The following is an 18576-nucleotide window of genomic DNA, read 5'->3' on the forward strand; positions in this document are numbered from 1 at the left end:
CATAGGTTACTCCAGTTGTATCTTTCCCATACTTCTCCAAATTCCCACGACCCTGCAATAGACCCTGCGTTTGCTCTAGCTAACAAAGGACACTCTTGCATCTGTAACATCAGCCACAATTCTCATTTAATCTGGATGCTTTTCAGTCCCTAGATTATTCTCTAGCATTCTGTCAATTGGCATTTACATCTCTAGATTACTATTTTCAGTCACATCCCAACTTATAAACCAGCTGTTACTCACTATAATGTGTTACCATGAAGTCTGTACATTTCCACACTTTTACAGTAAAGATAATTAAAACTTCTACATATATTAAACATCAGTAGTCCTTCTCAGTCCTCCTCTTATCTTCTTTAAGAATCCATCACCTACCACTAGGCCTTAAAAATATTTTCCTACATTTTCTTATAGAAGTTTTATGGTTTTTGCTTTTATATTTAGGTTTTTTATTCATTTTGAGTTAATTTTTCCATAAGGTGTGAGATAGGAGTCCTCTTTCTTTCCTTTGGCTAAGGATATCCAGTTCTCTCAGCACTATTCAGCCCAATCTGGGTGGGTTTGACAGGTTAGTCAAAAATCACTTGACCATACATGTGTGGGTCTGTTTCTGAACCATCAATTTTGTTCTATTGATCTATGTGTCTGTCTTTATGTCAGTACCATGCTGTTTACCATTGTAGGAAGGTAATATTTAAAATCTGGAAATGAGAGTCATTCAACTTTATTTTTCCTTTTTCAGATGTTTCTGGCTATTCAGAACCTCCTACCCTTCCAAATAAATTTGAAAATCATGTTTTCCATTTATTAAAAAAATGCTGGTGGAATTTTTATCAGGATTGCATTGAATCTGTATGTCAATTTGAATAGAATTGATATCAATAAGATATTTAGTCTTCCAATCCATGAGTACAGAATGTTCTTCCAATTATTTGGGCCTTTTAAATTTTCTTTTAACATCAAGTTGTAGTTTTCTGAATACAAGAGCTTTACATCATTGGTTAAGTTTATTCCTGAATATTTGGATTTTTTCTTTCATATTTTATTTTCACCATTCTTTTGACACTTTTAGTTATTTTTATTGGTATAATCTTCATTTGTTGACTCTCTTCCAGGCCTCTCTCTCTGTCTTTTCCTTTCAGACTGTAGCACACCCTTTAGTATTTCCTGTAAATCCTCTCAGTTTCTGTTTATCTGTGAATATTCTAAACTCACCCTCATTTTTGAAAGACAATCTTGTCCAACATAAGATTCTCAGCTGGAGGTTTTTTTCCTTGCAGTACCTTACATATATCATACCACTGCCTTCTTGCCTCCATGGTTTCTGGTGAGAAATCAGCACTTAATCTTATTGGGTATCCCTTATAAGTTATGCATTGTTTTTCTATTGCTGGTCTTAGAATTCTCTCTTTGTCTTTGGCATTTGGCATTCTGATAAGTATGTGTCTCAGTGTTGTGCTTCTTGGACATGGATATTCATGTCCTTCAGTAGGGTTGGGAAATTTTCTACCATTATTTCCTCAAACATTCCTTCTGCCACATTTCCCTTCTCTTCTCCTTCTGGGACATCCATGACACATGTGTTTGCATGTCTGTTGCTGTTGTTTAATTCCCTGAGAACTTGTTCAATTTTTTCCATTCTTTTCTTCATCCCTTCTTTTTTATGTTCACTTTAGAAGCCATTTCTTCAAGCTCACTAATCCTTTCTTCTGCCTCCTTGAATCTGCTATTATATGATTCCAGTGTATTTTTAATTTCATTTATTGCACCTTTCATTCCCATAAGATCTTCTATTTTTCCATGTATGCTTTCAAATTCTTCTTTGTGCTCATCCAGTGTCTTCTTAATACCCTTGATCTCTTAAGTCATCTCACTGAGTTAATTAAGATTTGTTTGAGCATCTATGATTAGTTGTCTCCACTCCTCTATGTCATCTGGAGGCTTATCTTCTTCCTTTAACTGTGTCATAGCTTCCTGTTTCTTGGTGTGGATTGTTAATTTTTGTTGGTGTCTTGGCATCTGGCTTACTAGAGTATTTATTCTGGGTGCAGTTTCTCTCTTTAGGGTTTTCTTGCCCTTTCTCCCTTGCTGGTTGTATAGTAGCAGCCAAGATGTAGTTGATGCTATAAGCTGTGGATGTTCAAGCTGCCCTCATGCCCCAGGGACCAATGAAGATTCTCCCAACTTTCTCCTTTGCCAGGGGTAGGGACAGAGCCACAGCTGTGTGGAATAATCTAAGTTGTGCAGGTCTAGGGTGTAGCTGCCCAGAAAGACTGAGGAAGATTTATACCCCGTTCACCCCTGCCTGGGGCAGGGATGGGTGCTGCAGGTGTGGGCAACAATCTATGCAGTACAGGTCTAAGATGACCACAGTTGCCCCAGTAGACTTCCTATTATTCAGTCTGTGCCAGCTAAATGTACCTGCAGTTACCCACAGAGGCTGTGCAGGGCTGCCAGTTTCCTCCCTCCCAGGGGTGGGACTGAAGCCTAGGCTAGGGCTGCAGGCCAATCTGGGTGAAAGAAATCAGTCTCTACAGTCATTGTGATTTTCAGTCAGCCCCACTTCCCCTCATGCTGGTGATGAAGTCAAAATGGCAGCCACTGGCCACCCTCCAACTTGGACAGGCCCAAACCCCAGCTACTCCCAGGGCTTCACTCCATTCAGCTGAATCCACCAATCAGTAGCCAAAATTAGTAGCCAACCATCCCCGCCTCTACCGCCCTGGGAAATGAGGTCTCCAACTCCAGCCACAGAACAGCCCCCAGGGCAGCCTGTGCTTCCTAAGTAGGATGATCACTGGCCTCTGTGGTGTGTTTTGTGGTTTCCCAGAGAGGCTGGTGCAGGTCGCCCCAGCCTCCTCCCCACCAGAGTTGGAGCTGTGGCCCATGCTAGCACTGCAATCTGAACTAGATGGAAAGAAGCCAGTCCCCACCAGCACTGTGATCCTCATTCTATCTTGCCTCCCACTGTGCCAGGGCAGGGTTAAAATGGTGGCTCCCAGCCCCTTTCTGACTTGGAAAGTTTCAAACTTTAGCTGTTCTTAGGATTATACTTTAGCCGGCTGAACGTACTGATCAATTGCTGAAGTTGGTGCCCAACTGTCTCTTCTTTCTCCATTTTGGGGAAGTGGAGCTTCCAAGTCCAGTCACAGAATAGCTTCCAAGGTGGCTTATGCCACCAGCCTTTGTGGCATGGAGTGGTCTACTTATGAATCTTCTCTGCAGATGAGCAGTCTTCTCCTTCCATTCTTTCAAGGATGTGGCAGGGTGCTCTTCTGGTCTTCTGGAGCCCCCAAATAGCTCTGGGTGATTACTAACTGCTCTGTAGCACGAGCTCACTCTAGGAGTTCCTTACTCTGCCACCATCTTGCTGATTGTCTGCTGGGACGTTTCTGATGGCTGATTCAATCTCTTTAGTAGTATTTAGTTTGTTGAAATCTTCTATTTCTTGTTGAGTCAATGTCAGTAGTTTGTGTATTTCTAAGAATTTGCCCATTTCACTTATCTTATGTAATTTATTGACATGCAGTCATTTATAGTATTCACTTATAGTCCTTTTTATTTCAGAAGGGTCAGTAGTATGCCCCCCTTTATTTTCTAATTTTCACTACTTGTATTCTCTCTTTTTCTTTGTCAGTCTAGTTAAAGGTTTTTCAATTTTGTTGATCGTCTTGAAGAGCCAATTTTTGGTTTTGTTGATTCTATTCTTTTTTCTATTTCATTTATCTCCATTCTATTTGTTGTTGTTGTTGTTGTTGTTGTTGTTATTTCTTTCCTTCTGCTCATTTGGGATTTAGTTTATTCTTCTCTTTTTAGTACTTCCACTTTTGAGGTTAAGTTTCTGATTTGAAGTCTTTCTTTCTTTCTTTCTTTCTTTCTTTCTTTCTTTCTTTCTTTCTTTCTTTCTTTCTTTCTTTCTTTCTTTCTTTCTTTCTTTCTTTCTTTCTTTCTTTCCTTCTTTCTTTCGTGTAAGCATTTAAGAGCTTTAGATTTCCCTCTTAGCACTACCTTTGCTGCATCCATAAGTTTTGGTATGTTGTATTTTCATTTACATTCACCTCAAGATATTTCCTAATTTTGCTTCTGATTTACTCTTTAACCCACTGATTTTTTGGATTATGTTGTATAATTCCATATATTTATGAGTTTTCCTTTTCTCTCTCTCTTTGATCCTGGATTGACTCTGTTGTAGTCAGAGAATATACATTATATGGTTTCAATATTTTTTAACTTATTGGGACTTATTTTGTGACCCTATGTATGTTCTGTCCTGGAGTATGATCCATGTGCTTGTGAGAGGAATGTGGATTTTGTTTTTTGGGTCTATATATGTCTGTCAGGTCTATTTGGTTTTATGTATCATTCAAATCCCATACTTACTAATCTTCTGACTAGATGTTCAATCCATTATCAAGAGTGGACTGTTAAGTCTCCAAATATTAAAATAGAGGCATCAATTTCTCCCTTTAAATATATCAGTATTTGCTTCATATATATTTTGGGGCTTTCCTGATAGATGCATATATATTTATAATTGCACATCTTCCTGTTGAATCACCACCTTTATCAGTTTGTAATGACCATATTTGCCCCTCATAACTGTTTTTTACTTAAAGCTATTTTATCCAATATTAATGTAGCTACAACAGGTCTTCTCTGTTTACTACTTACACGGTATATATTTTTTTCCATGCTTTAACCCTCAACCAAAAAATCTTAGCCCTTATAATAAAAGGGGCAGAATATATGAAGCAGAGACAGAGATGCAAATGGAGATGGTTAACTTTTTTTATGCTTGATTTGGGGAATGAATGTACTTAAGGCTTCTGATACCTACTATCAAATTGTATTTTAGTGATGATGTGCATGTTTGATTTGTAAGTTCACAACTTTTACTATACACATATTATTTATGTATGTTCATGTAGGAATAATATACTTCAATAAAATTTTATTTAAAAATTTTATTTCAAAAGTAAGGTAATATTCTACAGTCTTATCCACAATGCCTAAAAATACCCATTTCATTTCATTAGGCATTGCACATTTAAGTCTTTGCTACTTTGACAGGCAAGAAAATTTTAAAAATTTTTATTTCATTGAACATTTTCTTATATGGATGCTAAGTATATTTCCTCTTCTGTGTGTATATATATTCACACACACACACACAATATCTTTTTATATTGTGTTTTAGTACTTTGAATTATTTTATAATAAACATATTACCATTTAAAAATTGAACAATGTATTATAATAAATCAAATAGAGATTATTATTATCCTACATTAGAAGCAAGAAATATTATATAAATAGAATTCATGAAGTAGAGGGCAATATTGAGAAACTGTAGAAGTTCATGTGATAAAGTAAGAAATGAGAAATTGGTCTCAAAATGATAGATAATGAAAATCAATCCTAAGAAGTGTAGGTGTTTCATGACTGGATTGGCAGTGGTGGTAGAATACGTGGGGGAGATGAGTTTTGAAATAAAAGGAAAAAACCAAAGATGGATTTTAAGAAAGCAAAGTAGAAATAAAATGTCTGGCTAACATTATGCTAGCGATTTTAATATGCAATCAGAGTTGAGGCCCACTGATCTAATTGACTGATATAGTCTCTTCCAGCTGGAACTCTCTTTGACTTCAAATCTCATTGACATTTTATCAAAACCACTTCTTTTTCATTTGTCTGCAATACTTTTGGATGGAGAATGGAGGAAAAGTGTTTCCAGGAGAATTTTTGGGAATTCAGTGATTTCAAAATAACACCTGGTCTTAATGGCTTGAAAGAAAGAAATGGGTGACTTGATAAAAGATGACTTGATTGCATGAGTTTTTAAGGAAAGCTCTTTGAGGCATTTTCTTCTTATTAAAAGAAACTATGTCCTTGGGAAAAATGTTAAAAGCTTTTACTCTCATTGGATTTTAACTTACTATAACTTTTAAATTATGAGGCTTTTAAAAATTGAAATGAAATGAACAGAAACACACACACACAAATCCTCACGTGATAAATTGAATGGGAGTAGAAACAGATGCCAGCAACCAAAAATGACCAAGAAGGAGCAACTTCAGTCTTCCAGGGGATTTTCTGTTAAGCTCTGATTAATAACTTACTCTTCTGTGACTATACAGCAGATTTCCTTCCTTTTGGAGCTACCAATTTCTTTAGGGGACTTTTTCAGCAAAAGGTCAAAGCCAAAGGTCAAGGAAATCTATCTTCTCCTTGCTAGACTCTAAATTAATTAAAAATAATTTTCTTTTTAACTCATAGAGTTCATAACTAGAATATAGTTCTGTGGGTTTGGGCCTTTTGTGGACCCCAGAAAATTATGTTCTTAAATTGGTCCATTCCTGTGAGTGTGGGACACTTTGAATTGGATTGGATTCAGTTGGGGGTCTTTGATTGGATTGCTTCAGTGAGATGTGACTCAGGGTGGGTCTTGGCCCTCTTGCTGAAGTCCTTTGTAAACAGAGGACTGAAAGCAGACACAAAGGAAAGTGGCAGAAACAAAGAATCGCCAAGAAGCTGAAATCATCAGAGCACAAAGGCACAGAAAGAGGCTCCCAAGATGCTGACAGAGGTGAGAGGAGATGAGAGAGACGAGCCATATGCCTGTTTGCCCATATCTGAGATCTGAAGACCAGCAGAGCTGCAAAGATACCCTTCCATGTGCATGATCGCCCTCAGCTAAGCACGGGGAGAAAATGAGCCTAGAGGGAAAGGCAAAGACCCTGGCAGAGACAAGCCACCATTGGGCCTTGCCTTGTGGCCCGAAGCCAGGATTGCCAGCAGCAGACCTTTGTTGAGACAGGATCTCTGATGATGCCTTGGTTTAGACATTTTCACAGCCTCAGAATTGTAAGTTTTTTTACCTGATAAATACCCATTATAAAAGCCAGCCCATTTCCGGTATTTTGCATTGGCAACCTTTAGCAAACTAAGACAATAGATCAATAGAAGATAGATTAAGGATAGAGAAGAGGATAGCTGAGGCTTAATTTGTGCAGAATTGGTAAAAAGGTTGTTTGTAAATGTTTTGGAAATGGATAGAAATGATGATAGCACATTATAGTGTTTGCAATTAGCCGCACTAATATCTGGGTATGATAATGCTTGAAAGGGAAAACCTAAGGTCTTGTATATCACTAGAAGCAAAGCTAAAAGATGAAATTGCAAACCTGCTTGTGGACAATGAATATAATTATTAATGCATATATAAGAATACTTTTCTCTGAAATAGAGCAAATATATGTTGTTATAAGATGTTAATTGGGTGATATTTGGATAAAAATACAACCAAAGCAAACTATGAACTGTAGAGAATAGTAATATATTAATATTCTTCCACCAATGGTAAAAAAGGAAGCATGCTAAGTGACAGAAACCAACACAAAGTACTACATATTGTTTGATTCCAACTATATAAAATGTAATTGCAAATAAATGTATAGACATGGAAATAAATTAGCACTAATTTATGGCAGGGAAAAGAGAGGGATTGAGCGGTGACTACTAGATGGTAGGGTTGAGTTTTGTTTTTTGGTTTGTTTTTTTTTTTGGAGTAAAGAAAATGTTCTAATATTGACTACAGTGATGAATGCACAACTCTGTGATTATACTGAAAGCCATGGATTGTACACTGTGGATGGATTGTATGGTTTATGAATATGTTTCTATGGTTTTTGTTTTTATCAAATCCCTTTTACTTTCTATTTACGATTAAAGTAAATCAACAAAATATAATCATCACTGGTTTCACCTTTTGCAGATTAACGTTCTCTCTTCTAGATCCCACCAAAACTAGAGAATCTTCCTTTTTCACTGTTGCTTATCCACTTTCCTTGCCTCTCTCACCTTCCCAAGATAGAAGGGGCTGAGAAAAAAAAGTTTCAGCCAAGTCAAAGGATGTGACTTAGTCTCTCTTCTCTTCCTTGATAGGACTGGTGTCCCAAAACAGTGATGACATCCAAGTACAACTTTTCCTTTTTCATTTGGGGCATTAAGAGTGACTTCTACTTTCTAATAACAAAGTAGCTAGCATGCAAAAATTCTCTTGGCTGTGCAAAATTCTCTTGCTTGTGCAAAAGATCAAGACTAAGAAACCTCTTATGCATTCATTCTCTTTCTCTTTCCTGTAACTCATAAATTATCTTGTGGGTTTGGAAGGCCCTAGGCCTTCCTGTTCCACTCTCTGTTAGGTATAGCACCAATATGGATTTCTAGATGAAGAAAACATTGTCAAATGACAAATGGCCATGAAGACCCCTCAGCCAGGTTATCCAGTGGTCTACTCACATGTAGTTCCTGTAGACTCTGACATTTTAGAGTTTTACTATGCTTTTAATAACAATTTTTTAAATGGAGACTGAGGCTTTATTTTCTGATTTGGATGGCTTCATAAAAGATGTGCATGTTGTGAGAATTTTATGGTTCCTACAAGGGCATGAGAAGTTCATCATATTCAGACCATCCCTGGGTCTGGACTTTAGGGAAACTACTGAGTGCCACCTTCAACCCAGCTGCTGATGGCCTGTGCCTACATCCTCATTCCAGAGTTCACAGACTCTTTGGCTTGGGATTCTGGCACTATTTGCCTGGAACTCCTTATCTTTTCCACTTCTCACTCTTTAGTCTTCCTCTATTAATCTAAGGACCAGACCCTTCTTGCCTGCCTTCCCCAGACTTTAAGCCAGAGGCATAGTCTGACCGCAGAGCGTATGTTTTCAAGGATGAGGGTCTCAGGGTTACTGTCTTTGAGAAATTCCCCAAAAGTGGTACATTTTCAACAATTTAAAGGTAAATGTAAACATGATGGATAAGTCTTACAAGAAAAGCCTTTAAGAAAATAAAATATGAAAATCAAACATGGCACTAAGGTTTTTCCAAGATATTTACTAATATAAACAATATCTCCATGAACATCCTTGAAATAGCTCCATTTTAAAATATGTGTTTTTTTCTAGAATGTTTACTGAGACATAGAATTAGTAGATCATAGGTTATGTGGATTTTCAATTTTACTAGATGATGCCATCTTATGCTCCAAAGTGTCTTCCCCTGTTTAATAGTCCCATCAGCAGAGTAATTTTTCCCTATATCCTGACCAACAAGGTGTTTCCAGAATTTGAAATTTTGCTATTATGATGACTTGGTATTTCAGAGTTGTTTTAATTTATATATTCCTGATATTAATGAGGTTGGGTACCTTTTCACAAATTTATTGGCTACACATTTATTGGCTCTTTTGTGAATTGCCTGTTAATATCCTTTTTTCTTTTGAGTTGTTTGTCTTTTTTGTACTAATCTGTAGTTCTATATATAACCTAAACACTAATCCTTCACTAGTTTTTGTACTGAAAAGACTTTTCCTACTTGCTTCTAACTTTGTTCATAGTGTCTTTCACTATGTAGACATTTTAGCTTTAATGTAATCAAATTTATCATATTTTTTCCTTGGGTTGGTGAATTTTTTAAATCTTATTTAAGAAGTCTTTCCGGAACTGCTGTATTTCCTATTTAAAAATTGCCTTGGCTCTTCATGTACTTTGACTCCTTTATATGACTTCTGGAGTCAGATTGTCAAGTTTGTTGCAAAATAATTTTATAATATTTACTGGACTATTAGTTAATTGTTATTAATTAATTATTAATTTGGGGAGATTTTCACAATAGGGTGTCTTTGGTCCTTGGACATATTTTTCACTTATTCAAGTTTTCTATATGCCTTTCAATAAAGTTTTCAAATTTATCTATAAAAATCTAACTTTTGAAAAGTTATCTTCCTGATATTTTATAATTTGTATACTGCTCTTATGAATGAGATTTTTGCTCTTATATTTTTAATGACTTATCACTTGGTATGAAAATATAATGTCTGTCCTATTGATCTTTTATCTTACTGAAAAAATTCTGAATTCTCATTCATTCTAATATTTGTCCATTGATTAGCTCAAATTTTGATAAGAATATTAAATCCTCTGCAAATTTTGACAGTTTTGTCTCTTCTTTTCAGTAGTAGACAATGTAGTTAACATTTTAATTTCCAAATCATAACAGATTGAATGTTTAGTCTAACTGACAAATTCTCTAATACTGCTTATTTCATTTCTCATTGCATTAACTGGAACTTTGCAACAGTGTGAAATAGTTTTGATCTCCTGATTTTATTGTCATTACTTCTATTAGTTTTATCACTGAACATGTTTGCTAAAAGATTTTTTAAAAATATCTTTCTCTCATTAGGTTAAGGAATTACCTATTTTCTTAATTTGCAAAGATGTTTTTCATGAATAGGTATTGTGTTGTAAAGAATCCTTTTGCTGTAGCCTTTGAAATCAGCATTTTTTCTTTAACCTATTAAAGTGATGAATTACCTTGACAGATTTTCTGCTACTGATTATTATTCTATCCCTAGAATCTCCACTACTTTGTCATTATTAACATATTTTAGATTCAATTTGCTCATACTTTATTTAGAAAGTTTGTGTCTATTTCATTTATTTGTGTGTTCATTTGTTGTTCATTCATTGTTATGAAATTTAAAGTAGTGCCTAACTTTGGCTCATTTGAGCATTTTCCATTTAGTTTTGCCACTTTGGGTTATTACATATCTGAGAAATAAACTAAAATATTATTTCTTAAGGGAGGCCCTCTCTGAACCCCAGCCCAGATTAGATTCCTTTGTTATCCCTGTTATTGCACCCTGTATTAAAATTATATTGTTATCAGCAACGTTGTTTATTGACTGTATCACCAACTAGGCCAAGTTCCATGAGGGCAGGGGATGATTTCTCCTATAATACTAGGACCTAACCTATGCTTAGTACATTGCAGACATTTTTTTTAATAGTAGAAAAAATAACTGAGTAAATAAATATCAATCTGTAAGTTGGTGATGTATTTTCCTAAAATACCTTCACCTGCTTGAACTAACATGCCAAAATTTTTCTTTCAAGTCCTTAATACTGGATAAATTCCATGTGATTCCCTTTTCCCTTTTCCAGTGCACTAGCACATTATGAAAAATTAGGGACATTTTCTAAAATTAGAAATTAAATGTTTCTAAAACAATTATACCACCCAGGAAGTGTTTCCTCACAATTTTCACTTAGTCACAAGCTTCAACGTGTTCAACAACCAAAGCACAGTTAAGCAACAGCTTGATTGCAGAGTTGTCAAACACAGACTTTCAAGAGCAATGATATGGTGTGCCAGAGGCCAATTCTGGGTGGGGAACTCCAGATCTCTGGGGATTTCAACAGCCAAAGAGAAGGAGGCAGCTGGCCTTTCACATCCCAGCTACTTGAAAGTTCCCCAGGAACTCTGTAAACAGAAGTGGACAGTTTCTATTTCCCTGCTCGCCTTCTTCACCAAAGTTTCCTAATTTTCTACATAGTTGTTGAAGATTAGGGTAGTTCCAAGCAAAGTGTTTAATCATTGGCTAAAGGTAATCTCATTCTTTGTCATCAATTACATCTCAAGAAAAAAGTTCTCCAGAATTATCAGGGCATTTTTTTTTTCTTTCTAATTTCTTGGATGTATACATCTCACAATTAAGAGAAGGAACAACCACCATTTGCCTGTAGTGACATTTAAAAATTAATTGTGATTTACTATATTTATATAAAAAGTAATTTGAGGTGCTTGCTGATTTGTTTGAATGAATATTAGGCTACCAACAGTAGTTAAATTTATTAACTATATTGTTTAAAAAGCATCATGTTAAACATCAGTCAATTTTACAATTTTGCTACATAGACATTTTTATTTAAAAATTCAACTATTTTTTATGCTTAAAAGAATTGAAAACTGGGACATGAGCAAATATTTGTACACCAATTTTCAAACAGCATTGTTCACAATAGCCAAGAGATGGAAAGAGCCCAAGTATTCATCAACAGATGAATGGAAAAACAAACTGTGGTACATACATAAAAGAAATATTAGTCAGTCAAAAAAAGGAATGAGGTTCTAGTGCATGCTTAAACCTGGAAACCTTGAAAACACTATACTGAGTAAAATAATCCAGACAGAAAAGAATAAATATTGTGTGATTCTACTTATATGAAATGTCTAGAACAAACAAATTTATAGAGACAGAAAGTGGATTAGAGGTTACAGGGGCTAGGGAGTTGGTGATATGGCGAGTTATTGCTTAATGGGTACAGATTTTCTGTTTGGAGTGATGAAAAAGTTTTGATAATGGTGATAATAGCCTAGCATTGTGATTGTAATTATTACTGAACTGTACATTTAAAAATGGTTAAAATGGGAAATGTTGTGTTATATATTAACTACAATATATAAAAAATTCACCCATTGAATATGACTTATTGAGGATTTACTGTGTGTTGAAAATCATTCGAGGTTCTGGGCATTCAGGATGGCTATATTCCCTGACCTCTGTTGTTCTTGTTTGGTGATGACCACGAGAAATATCTGCATCAGATTTGGAAGGTGGAGGTTTGGAAGTGAAGCAGCAGCTCTGAAAGGTAGTGTAGGGTGCCAGGCACTGCTGCAGTTCACACACATTGTCACTTATTTGCTAGCTCACCTTCTTGGGATCAGGTAGCAGCCAGGCCCACAGATCCTGCAGATACTGCCAGACCTCCTCCTTCACCTTTGAGTCTTAGGACAGTCTTAGGACACACGTGGTGAAGGACATCAGCTTCTGCACGTCTGCCATATCATCAAGGTTGGAGTTGGCAAGAGATGGACATGGGCTCCCGTTTGTCCTCATGCATTCCTGTTTGCCTTCACTCTGCCATTCCTGCTGACCTATATAGAGTGAGGGCCACCACCAGAGACGAGGCAACAGCCCCCTCCAGACCTTTTCATAAGGACTAATCCCTATAATAAATCTCTCTTTTGATATCGCTCAGGGTAGTTCTACTTCTCTGATCAAATCTTACTAATACAAGGAGGTAGACATTGATCAAAGAATCATACAGAGTACCATACAATCACCAAATATGTTAAGGGATTTGAAGGAAAAGTATACATTGTGTTGAGAGGTCATAATATGATGCCTTAATTTAGATTGGGGAAAGGGGTATCAGGGGAGCCCCTTTGAAGGAATAATATTTTAGCTGAGATTTGGTTTGAGTAGATGTTAGTGAGGTCAAGAGTTAGATGTGAGGAATAGCAGTGTGTGAGAGCTCTGAGGTCTGACACTTTGGAGAAACTGAAAGAAACCAGAGCTGAGTGGAGGAGGAAGGGAGTGGAAGAGATGGGTCAGGCCATCGGGGTCCTGTATTCCAGTTCAGGGCCTTGGGGCTTTAATCAAGGGAGATATGACAGGAACAGTTTTTTGCTTTTAAAAGATTAATCTGGATGCTATGTAAAGAAATTGATCATCTATATATTTGAAAATGATCATTTGATTGTTAGATTATTGAGATTTAAACATTATCAATAATGGAATTCAAAATTCGGCATTTGCCTGCTTCTTGAAATAAAAATTACATGTCAAAAACTCACAGAATACAGAAAAATAAAGATCTGGCCCTAGGGTACTCAAAGTCTGATCATAAGAAGGTGTGGTGGGTGGCTTAATTTTTATTCTTGATAAATCATAATGTAATATCATAGATGCCTTTCCCTTCACACTGTTGGCAAAGTCATTGAGACTTGAAATAAAAAAGGAAAACTCTACAATGTCAACACAGTGACTCAACAATAGACCAGAAAGAAAAGACTATTTGAACCAAAGTTTAAAAACCCATGGGCCTTATTCTTACATAGAACCTTAAAAATTTAAAGAAAATACAATTATGGGTTTGGGTTGTGTTTTTTCCCCCAAAGAAAGAAAACTCTGATAATAAAGCAGTTGATAAATACTGAAAAATAAAGAGACAAGAAGCAGGGAGCTATTATAATGGGCCAGAAATGGCACAAAGGTTGTGGCAGTGGGAACAAAAAGGAGAAAGGAAGTAAAAGTCTCCGGAGAAGTAAATGCAACATAACTTGGTGACTGCTGGCAAGGAGCAGGACAGGAGAATTGCTTAGTCAATGATGATAAGATTTGAATTGAGGGTCTTGGAGAAGAGTAGACATGTGTTTGTGGGGAAGAGATAGAGCAACTTAATAGCACTAATGAAGAAGCTGGTAACTCCAGTCCTCTTCTGCAAGTTAACAGAAGAACAGAGACTCCTTTCAAAGTATAAGAAAATTTCCATTTTCTTCAGGTATCCAGATGCAGACAAAAGACTTCAGCCCAGAGACCATTGAGATCTGAGATACCTGAGAAGATACCTGTCCTAGGTATTCACTATAACTAGGTTTCCCCTGAAAGCACATGTTCTGAATAGGTGAGGGTGTGAAAGGAAGAAGGTATTTGCTGCCTCTAATCCCAGCTTGAGTGATTTCCTGTTTTGCACCTACTGGAATTTTCCCTAACTTCTTCCCAGAGTCTCCTACCATCTCTTCACCACCTCCTAGCACTGCCTTTTCATTGCCCACTCCCTCCCAACCCCCATAGTCCTTACAACAGCCTTCCCCACCCATCAAACATTCCTTAGCCTCCATCTGCTCCTGGACTCTATAAATGACAGAGAAGATTCCATTATTTATGTGATTGGCAAGCGAAAATTCCCAACTATCTGTGATGAAAACTCAGGGGAGTTGTGAACATCCATTATTACACCCCATGATAAAAAGTTATAAAAGGTTGAGAAGCTGGAGCTTTAATTTTTAAAACTATAAAGCATACTCTGCTGCAGTTTGGAGTCAGTTGCTAAGGGATCATGGCCCCCAACTTTAGGGCCAAAATGTGCAGGGAGACCTTGGTGGTTGGTAAGAGTGTGTTCTGAAACGTACACTCCAATTCTAGCAGGCTCCTGAAAAGTGACTTTATTAGCACTTCCCAGTGCTAGGTATTTGGATTCCTTTAGTTTAAAAAAATTTTTTTTTCAATATAAAACACTACTACGTGACTGCTTTAATTCTCTTTCATGGTTACCATGTATCTTCATAATTCCCTAAATTTTAAAACAGTACCATTTAGCTAGAAATTTTCTACTCCCATTTTTCCCCCTTCAACCTATGTGTGCACACATCAGTATGTTGCTTAAAAGACATTTCATCTTCAGGAAAAATAGAACTCCAGAAAATCTGGGAAATTCTTAACTAGGAATATCCCAAGAGGGAAGTGTTATAAGGCCTTAAAAAGTCCTTTCCCCTGCTCTGGGCCTCAATTTGTTTTCTTTTTAAATGTAAAAGTGTAAGTTGGAATAAATGATTTGTGAAGCCTTTCTACTGCTAGCATTCTGTGATTGTATGAAATAATTGCTCATGATTGAAACAACCACAAAAGTTAAAAATCATAGGTAGTTTTTATTTTAGTTGTGTTTTCCTTCTGGGAAACTGGAAAATCAAGAGCAAATAAACCCCTGAAGCAACCCAATATAGATTTATCTAAAATGCATAGGGGAAAATTTCTGCAGAGAGGCGGAGCAAGAGATGACGTCTGAGCAACAGCAACCATGTCATCGCTCGTACAAAAAAGTGAGGACAAAATCCTGCCTGAGTGAGCTGTTTTGGGAACCCACAAAGCAGGAGGCTGTTGGACACCGATCCAGAGAGAGCACGACAAGAAGAGTGATAGTGATGTGGGCTATGGGTGGAAAGCTCTTTGTCTCTTCAGAGATAACCTAAGCTGAAGGCTGTGGGTGTGGAACGGTCGGTAAGAGGCTGCAGTCCTGCCCTTAGGGACAATGGCAACAGGCTCCAGTCCCAGGAAACAGTTTAACAATGCAAGGGCTATAAACTTTAAGTATTTAGGGGAAATGCAAAAACAAAATATGCTATAAGTCTAGAATATCTGGAGTCCATGCTAAAAGCTTACCTAAGATGTGGAAGATATATATGCTAATTGAAGCCTATTGAGAACTGAAACAAAGGGACCATTTGGCCTTTCCTCTCTGTATAAGAGACGTTTGAAAATCTTGTTCAGGGCTCGGGATTCAAACAGAAAGCTTCCGAGTCTGGCCGGCCGTCAATAAACCATTTTTCCTTCTCGAAATCATTCCCGAGTCCTGGCCTCTCTATACTCAAATAATTGAACTTCTCTCAAATTCTACATTTTTGGTGACTCTGGTGGGACAACAAACGAAGGCCAGAGACGGTAGCATTTTGCTGCCCCTTCCAAATCCCCAAGGAAGCCGGGAGGACTTGGGTGAACCCCAAATCTGGGCACCCCTGGATTAAATTTAATCCAGAAAAGATGTGGGCTCCACCAGAATCTTCCCGACAAAAATTGAGGGCAATGGAAGGTCTGAAGAGAAAGATTCTGGGAACGAAAAAGAACTCCAAACATGGAAGAAGGTAAGACTCCCCGGGTGAGCACAGTCTGGAAGGCCCTAGTTTTAATTGCTAGGAAGGGGAGGCTGATCACCTCCCGAGAGAACCCTAGTAGCCCCAGAAGGCTGGGGGAAGCCGTTCTCTCTAGGCTTGGGAAAAGGAGGAAAACCGGGGAAAAGCCCTGGTGTTTTGGGTTTGTCTAACTGCATGTTAGAATCTGGTACTGGTCTTATATCCACTAAAGGAGTGGAGTCTCGATTTTAATAGGAAGGGCTATTTATAGGCTCAAGTCCTAATGTCCTGGAAATTGGTCTAGATTAAGGAAAACAAAACTTGGTTACAGGAAAATGGATCGGCTTTTCTGGTGGAGCTTGGTCTGGGTGTAAAGTTTAAACAGTGGAAAAAGTCTAGCTGAAATCTTTTGTTATGGTGCTAATTCGTGAATGAATTCACTTTATACCAAATGTTAAGTGTTCTGAGGTTTGTGATGGCTGTAGGGGCAGCCATGGTGAAAATAAATATATAAACTTGTGGGTCAGATTAGTGACCTTTGTGCTTCTGTCTGTGTCAGCTCAATGCTAGTGTTGGAGTTGTGTCCTTATGTAAAGTAGAATTACAGCTGAGCTGGAGCCCTCCCTTGCCATTGGCAAGGGGGTGAAATGATTCTGGGGCAAAAGCTGAGGAGTCTGGATGTTTGTGCATGCTCTGCTGTCTTGTCTCTGGTCTGGCCCTTTGCCGGGGCTTGGAGGCCATCTGTGTCCATGCCACGCACCCAAGTTTGTTGGGGATGTCCCAGTCAGGGTGGCTGGGTCCCTGGGAGAGTTGCCAAATTTGAGTAGGTTCTGTCTGCCCATTTTGGCTGAAAGCTGGAAAGGGGGGAGCGGCTTGCCCCTTTCCAGTGAGTCCACACCTTATATTCATAAGCCGCATTCCTGTTTGTTGTGCACCCGACTGCCTGGAAGCGGGGGAAGTGAAGGGGGTGAAAAGCAGAATCAGAATAAATGCAGTAAAGTTCCCTCCTTAGGGTGTCAAAGCCAAAATACGTTTGCATTCTGCCCAGGTTCTTAGAAGGTATTGTAGTAACTTTAAGTAAGAGAATGTGTTCTGTGAAGGTAAAATTTGTCTTAAAGGTATAAGTAATTATAAAGGTTTTACAAACCATTGTTTAAATTAAGGTATTTAAATGGCAAATTGCAGAAAGTCATTATTAAACAAAAACTGAATTGATAATAATAAAAATAAAAGGTAATTTTATAACAAATTTATTTGGCAGCCAGCCTCCCCTGCCAACTTGCTTCCAAAGAAACCGTTTCTGGTATTACATGCTACTAAGTATTTAAAGTGAAGAAAAGTTCATTATTTTAACAAGCTTGTTTAGTATTAATGGCAATTATATGTTGTAAGAAGTTTGCCTGGTAACTTAGTATGTGGAATATATGGAATGTGTTTTTATTGTTAAGGAAACAGAAGATGACTTTGTCGTTAAAATCATTTATAAATGCATTTATATTATGACACAGTGGAAAGGTAATAACTGAAATTATAGCTGGGTGAATTTAGCTTGAAATTAAGTGTAAACTCTAAACTTTACCTTTCCTTAGTTTATGGTTACTTCAAGGCTAACCTCACCCCTTGCCTTTGCCTATGTTTATTTCATAATAGCTTCTGCCCCTATAGGCCAGAGAAGAGCTGGGTCATCACTGTCTCCTCTCCTGGTATTAGTAACCCTTTCTCTCATGAATTCAAGTGTAAACTAAATAAATTGCTGCCTGATGGAATAAGGTTAAATGACCACTGGAGTTTTATTATCTCCAAAATCAAAAAGGGGGGTGGAGGGGGAGAAGTCTCCTGCCTTGACGGTCAGTGTTCCTAAGAGTGGCAATTCATGAGAGAAAGCAGTCTGTCTCCCTGAGGCTTCAAATAGCCTCAGTAAATATACATAAAATTAATCTTGTTGCTTATCCAAAATTCTGCTAATTTCAAAGTAAAATATAAAGTTCTAAAACAAAATGGTGCTAAAGCATTGAGAACATTTTAGTTATTACAATCCATTAAGTAAGAAGGAAAATTCTTGTGGTAAACTGCATGGTCATAGTGCAAATTAAGGAAAGTTTCAGGAGTCTTTGAAATGTTTGCAGTCACACTTGTTTTGTAAAGATTAGAAGTTTAAAGTAATTAAAGTTATGTTTTTGTCTCAAACTATTTATATCTGCCTATTTGCTCAAATTGTTGAGGTTAAATATGCAGTTATATAAGTAATATGTATTTCTG

This window comes from Dasypus novemcinctus, chromosome 7 (genome assembly GCF_030445035.2).
Source record: "Dasypus novemcinctus isolate mDasNov1 chromosome 7, mDasNov1.1.hap2, whole genome shotgun sequence".
In the NCBI taxonomy this organism is placed as follows: Eukaryota; Metazoa; Chordata; class Mammalia; order Cingulata; family Dasypodidae; genus Dasypus; species Dasypus novemcinctus.